This window comes from Poecilia latipinna, unplaced genomic scaffold (genome assembly GCF_001443285.1).
Source record: "Poecilia latipinna isolate Pla-1442-1.1 unplaced genomic scaffold, P_latipinna-1.0 Scaffold2539, whole genome shotgun sequence".
NCBI lineage: Eukaryota > Metazoa > Chordata > Actinopteri > Cyprinodontiformes > Poeciliidae > Poecilia > Poecilia latipinna.
The window spans coordinates 7,318-14,634 of record NW_015115155.1 but is presented as its reverse complement, the minus strand read 5'-3'; positions in this window follow the sequence as shown (position 1 = coordinate 14,634).

Below are 7,317 nucleotides of genomic sequence, written 5' to 3'. Positions count from 1 at the left end.
TTCCAGTCCTGCAAACAGCCACAAGTGGGATAAATACTGGTGCCTTTTTTCAAGGCCTCCTTAAGGATTTGCATCAACATGGGCTCGATACTGATCTTCCCCAGATCTCATGTTGGAATCTGGTAATATGCTGATTACCAACCAGACCAAAAAGCAGCTGAAGTGCTGAGAAATTACATTTATAGATTACTGCAAGATGATCAGCTCATATTTTTTGAAACTAGGTTACAGTAGGATGGTGTGAGTAGTCATTATCTTAGCTTGAGTGTATAGCTTAATATAGAAAAAACAGATTAGCTGTCGCGGAGGAGTCGAAATACTGGCTAGTCAGAAAGAAGCCAGTTGAAAAGCAACGCTGCACATCATCCCAACTTTGTTGGAATTGGGGTTGTACATAGCACCTCTATATGGATAAAAATCACAGTGCTTCACTAATAAAATAAGCCAAGACACAATGACAGATAAAACATGATCACACACAATAAAACATCAAGTTTATTAGTTAAAAGCTTTTCTGTATAAAAATGTCTTCAGCTGCTTTTTAAAACATTCTCTATCCCCTTTGCGACCAAAACTAAGGTCGCAAAGGGGATAATTGCATAAAACCCTATTTAGGTCGTGGGCATTGCCTTGAGTCAGCACCAAAATTATAATGGTTTAGGTTTTTTAAAATATTTGTTAAAAGTGTCACTTTGTCATGACAGTGTAATATAAGATAAATGATCTGTGAAAAGATTGAGCTCCTCCACCTCATACCAGTGCTCATATTGTCATCTAAAGAAATACACTGCTCCCTGTCAAAACCAAACAATCAGAGCCAGAAGGTGGGTCTTAGCGCTGTCAATCATACTCATGTTTGTACTGCTCACTGTGAAAATTGCAGAAAAACAACGTGGCATTCCAGGAAAACGGTTTATTCGTCATCATTGGTTGTCATGCTTACTAGACTGAGGATTCATGGCAGGCGTTGTTGTGGGGAACTAGCTGTAGCACAGCGCAGAGTAAAGGGGAGGGTGTGAGCAGCACATATCGACATGGATAATCATCTCAAGTTGAGCTTTTAACACCAGCAGTCTAAGTTTTGAGATGCTGCTTACGGTTATAAAATTTGTTCTGAACCAACCAAAAACTTGATTTCAGTATGACCTCTGATTGATTATGGAGATGACCTGTATATGAATGCTCTGGCCAAATGTCCTAAATTAATGTTTATCACTGCTTTGAAATTTTCAACTATTTTTTTTCTTCCCAGGTTCTCCTTTCAAATGAGATCTAGATCAGGGTTTAACCTGGTTAAATAAAGTAAATGAAATTAACTGTTTGAAGTGATGCTCAAATGACATCAAACTATCAAAAAAGGCTCCCACATTTTTAAAATGTTATTCATCAGAAAAGCTGATGTATTTATTTTATTTTTTTTATGTCTGGGGTTAGGTTGTTTGGAGCTATTACTGTAGTTTCAGTTTTCTTGTTTCACTGAAGAATGTTGGTTAAAGGAGACAGTTTATTTAAAATTCACTTGCATGTTTTTGTACTTCTGTTTGGGGACTCTACTGGCTCTAGAAACAATTCAATTGCGAAAAGTCGTTTTCTGGCAAACATTTAATGTATGATGTCTGAAAAACAAGCCACTGACGAAAACATCCTCATGCTGACGTTACAGTCGGTGGTCACTGCCCTTTATTTAGCAACCCCAGCCGAACTCACCCCTTCACCTAGCAACGGCCACTTCATTCATTCAGCTGACCATTATTGGAAAAACATTTCATGTCACTTTCTTTTACATTGAAAAATACTGTTTCAATATAAAAAATACTTTTAATATGTACCTGCAGCAAGGTAAGTCTAGAAGTAACTACAACAGTCAAGCACACCCACTTTTAAATACTGTACACATATAAATATTGCAACAATGTTACTTTGATTAGAAACTCTTGTTGTGTTTCCCTTTCTGGAAGTGGCTCAACAGGTATTTATATAAGTTAAACTCACTGAGACTGCTTCCTTTACCCATGTGCGACATAATAAGGCTAACATGAGCAATTACTTGGCATATCGCAATCTGAACAAAACCAAAACACTTTAGATTTATAAGCAGAAAAAACCACAACACAAGCTGGCAACCAGCGCTATGAAATTTTGGTATTTTCCTTGACATGCAAACACTGTAGGGAGTAAGGCCTTTGTTTTAAATTGAGGATACGATTGTTTTTGCTCTAAGCAGCGTCTGGAAGAAATGAGGCGAAGAAATTCCTCTGTTGCCCATGTTGTCTGATCTACCTCGCAATGGTGATCTCTCACGTTAATGTGTGAAAGAGGCCTGAACACAGCCAAAGGAAAAAGAAAAACAAAGTGCTTGCCAGAATGTTATTTGTCCTGTATGTAAAATATGAACTAGCTGTGAGTTTTTTTGTTTTGTTTTGTTTTTTTTTTGTTTTTTTACTTTCTCATTCAGTTAAGGTTGTAAAAGTATAAAAAGATAGACCAGTACCAACTTCTTAAGGGGTATAAGATTCTGGTGATAGGAAATTCTCCAAGGTTCTGAATGCCCATTAAAAGAAAAAAGAAAAGAAAAACTGTTTGACTCAGCAACAATGAAAAACACTGACTTATAAAACACAAAACACACTGAGGTGCATATAAAAAGGTGCATCAGATGGAGCATAAAAAGTTGAAATAATTTATATTATAGGCCACGTAAAGGTTCAAAGAACTTTAAAATTGCCAACTTTCATGACATGTTATCCCACTATGTCTAAGGCAAAAAGTTTTATGTCTGTTGTTAAAAGCAGCTCTCAAAGCCCAGTGTCATAACCTCCTTCTGGTTGCCTTCCTGATGTGTCTCCAAGAAAAAGCAATAAATTGTACATATGCTAAAACGGCACTTACAAATACTCTCATATTATTGCGTTCAGTCATAATCTTTGTAAAGAGTTATTGAGTGAAGAGGGTTTAAAACATGAGGAAGAAAATTACCCTTACCACATGTACTAATCCGAAAACTGTTTGAGTTATGTAATGAACTAGAAAGAGGAATGGAAAAGCAAACTTGGTAAAGTGTTTATTCAACAATAATCAGAAAACTTATTGCCCCCAGAACCAAAGTCTGCGAGATATTTTAAACAGTCAGTTAATTATTGTTTTGATTCATTAGTTAAATTCAAAGTGCGCTTTCATTGAATTGCTGTACGTTGTCATATATGTTTACATTGAAGAGTCCAAGATGAAAATCAGCACCTCCAAACCCCAGATCACGGTGTTGAGCTGGAAAAGGGTAGAGTGCCCTCTCTGGGTTCGAGTGGAGGAGTTCAAGTTCAATCTCCAGGTCTTTTTTATGAATGGGGGAAAACTGGAGCAGGAGATCAATAGATGTATTGGTGCGGCATTTTCAGTGATGGTTTGTCATGACGGAGAGATCTGAGCGAAAGAGGTGAAGCTCTCAATTTACCGGTTGATCTATATTCCTACCCTCATCTATAGTCTCAAGCTCTGTCTAATGACTTGAAAGAATGAGATTGTGGAGGAACCAGTTGAGGTGGCTCGGGTTCCTGAATGCCTTCCTTTCTCGGACATGTCCCACTTGGACGAGACCCGAGGCGAGTAATTGCTTGATATCTTAGGGACACCCATAGAAGACAACTTTCATCTCCTGACCAATAAGTCAGGAGACATTGGTGTCACTGTTCAAGATGAAGTAATGTACCCCATCCTGGAAAAGTAGCTTCATGTCTTCATTTCTTTACTCACACTGAGACATATTCTTTGGTTTTGTTGGTTCAGTGAGTAAGAGGTACACATTATTTGTGTGAGAGACGTGTCGATTGCTTCTTCCAGGTTTTTCTAAGTTGTCTCTGTTGTTTTTCTGAAAGCATGGTCAGTCATGTCCAGTCAGTTCAGCGCTGGTAAGTTGCATGTTGTTGCTCAGACCTCTCCTCAGCCTGCAGGGGTAGTTAACAGATGCTGGTAGGAGTGAATCACACAGCAGTGAATATACCACATGTCTGGAATACAATGGACCACTCAGTCCAGACACAATACCCACACATAAACACTCCAAATATGCCAACTCACTGGCAACTTGGTGTAAGACACACTCTGCTTCCATGATCAAACACACAATATACACATTGGACACACAAACAACAGAAGGAAAAACAGAGGGGTTGCCCCATCTTTTCTCTGTTATTACGACATTTGCAGATGCCAGACATTTATTGGTTTGTCTGAATCATCTTTCCAATGCCAACTGTGTCATTTGCCCTCTTATTCTGTCACTTGTTTTCTAATGTTACTGGAAGCTCATTTGGACACGCACCCAGACAGCAGTGATTCAGTTAGACATGAAGCCGTGAGATAAACGACAACTTATGCGCGTTGTTGGTTAGATGTTGCTCCGGCTAAAGGATGTGGGGATGCTGGGTGGTCAAGGGGTGGTCACTCTGACGTCTGCCAACCCGGAAAAGACCCGTTTTTACCATCACCCTGGGGGCTCTAAGTCATTTCCAGCCCTGAAAGGAACATTTCACACGTTGGTTAAGAAGGGCGTTTAGTCACCCGCACACTAATGCAGACACACAAACACAATTACAAACTTATTGGACTGCACACAAACAACCAGCAGTCAAACACACAAATGGACACATGTGCACACACTCACAGACGACAGCCTAATTATACACAGAAGTTTCTAAGGCCGTCTCCAAGAGGATATTTACACTTGTATTTATTTGTCTTCTTTCAAATATTCGATTTATTTCTCAGGCTTACTGGAAGTGCATGCTTGCATCTGCCAGGGGAAGCATTTGGGTCCACTTTAGAAATGATATGAGGCCAGACAGACGGGGAGATGAAAGCAGTCACGGTGAAACAAACAAAACACAATGAAATACCATAAAACAGATCAGAATGTGGAGGGAGCAAAAAGGGAAGAGGAGATGAAAAAATGAAAAAAAAGAAAAGGAGGGAGGAAGGAACAATTTGCTGTAAACGTCTTGGTAGTAAATCGCAACCAAATGGCCTGGAGAATGTGCGGTGCAAGGGAGAAAGTGCAGAGAGAGATCCTTTGCAATGATGGCTGTACGGATGGATGAGAGAGGGCTGCGTGTGATAATAAACTGTAAAAGGCTTGCCCATCACTTTCCAGGAAGTACAGCATTCAGCAGTCAGCACTGTTAACATGATCTCTGCCAGCGGTGCCTTGCTGAGAACGGGCTGCAATCCGATATCCTTGAATTCAATACAACATGTTGAAATTGAATGAGCGCAAGTTTTTGTTTCTGTGTGAGCATTATGGCCCCTGTCTTCTGCTCAAATTACCACTAACTGTTTCGCAGCAATGAGTCGGCTGGGTCCCGTGGCGAGGTCTCTCCCCCTGAGCTTGGCAACGCACACACACACACACGCTCACAGGGGAGGCCTCAACAGTGGCTAGAGGAGGGCAAAATCCAGCAGCATTTTCTTATTTATGACCTATAAAATGCCGTGTAATGTGGTGGTTAACTTTAATGGGTAATGGGTGAAATCCCTCTTTGTCTTCCTCTTTAATCGCTTCCACAATTGGGGCGACAGTCATTTAAGTCAAATTAAGATGATGTCATTATGCTAAGTCACCACTTGTTGCCACCATCCAGCACTTGACTTTAATTGCGTACATTGTGCAGCATATAGCTTTTGAGAAAGTTATTTCTTGTGTGTCTTAGGCAGGTAACTACTAGGACATACTTTTTCTATACTCTAAGCTGAAGTTTCATACCAACTGTTGATTTCAGATTAATTTTGAGGCATTAAGAAGATTTCAAAAGAAGCCTTTATTTTCCAGCTTTTGAAATTTTGCAACACAAATGTCTACAGATTTCGTTGACATACATAAGGTGTTTAATTATGAAGCAAAATGAAAATTATCCTTTTTTTGACAAGCAAAAATCTGTAAGCTTTTGCAGGCATTTTTATTCAGTCCCTCTGGCTCAATATAGTAAGTAAAGTTCTTATATTTGTCCCTTAAACAGGTCTTGACACCTGAGCTCTGGACCTCTGCATCTCCTCCAGAGTCGCTGTTGGATAAGGTTGACAGAGTAAAGAGGGCTGAACATAAATGCGTGGCACGGTTAGATTTTTATTTGAAAACTTTTTCAATCGTTTTCTTTTCACGTCACAAATGTGAGTTACATTGTGTTGATCTAGCTATTTATTATCCAAATGAAAACGTTTGTGGTGGTAAGATGACAAAATATGGAAAAAAATACTTTTGCTGGGGAAAGTTAGCACAACTTATTGTTTCCACCAGATTTTAAGTAACAAAATTTTATGTAGACATTGAAGCTTTCCTGTATTTGCTGTGGTTGTAAAGAAGTTCATCCAGAAGTACAAAACAATGAGGTAGTTTGGGGCCATGCTAAGTTGAGTCAGACCACCAAGAGAGAGAGAGAGAGAATGACTCTTGAATGGTTTTCTCAGTGGAAAATATCTTTTCATTCTTCTACCAGTGAGCATCAGCCAGAGTTTGATCTCAGATCTGTTGATCTGAGCAGTTGAAGCTAGATCACAATATGTGGTGATGGACAGATGGATTCATCAAAAGAGCTGCCAAGTATTCTTTGAAAGTAATTTTCAAAACTGCATCAAACAAAAACTTCCCAGATGGCGGTGTGACACAAACCATATGGCACATCAGGTATAAAAACTGCACACGAGCCCTCAAATATACTTTAAGCAAACATTTTGATGCTTAATCGTAACGGCTTCTTATTGCTCTACACTTGGCTCACGGTTCCTCTCAGGTTTCTGTAATTGATTGACTTCCCTTTGAAGACCACTGTGGTCAATGTGATAAATGTCCTTTTACAAGCTGATTTCACTCTTGCTTTATACAAAAAGAAAATACCCACATATCAATTGACAAAAAAAGCAAAAATAAATAAATAAAATGAAAGGTATGCTTGGCAAAGAGCTATTTTTCCAAAATGCATAATAAATAACTTAATTTAAAAAAAAAAAATTAAAACAATCAGACGCCACTAAAGCAGAGCAAAAGGTTTTTCTTAATTCAGAGGATAAAAGGCTGAAACAAACAAAGGGGAATTTTCACAAAGTAAACTTGGGTCCAGTGAGTAAGACTCAAACAACCTCTTTCAAGTTGCAAGATATTTAAACTTAGAGGTGAGGCAATTTGTGCAAATTTGAGCTCCACACGTCAACCTTTTGTTTGAGAGAAACAAACCTTTACATGTGAACAGGCTTGAGTTTGTCAGCACGTACCGCATTCTTTCTCACCGTAAGACCTACTTGCTGAACAGGCTTAACAGCTCATTTGATAAAATG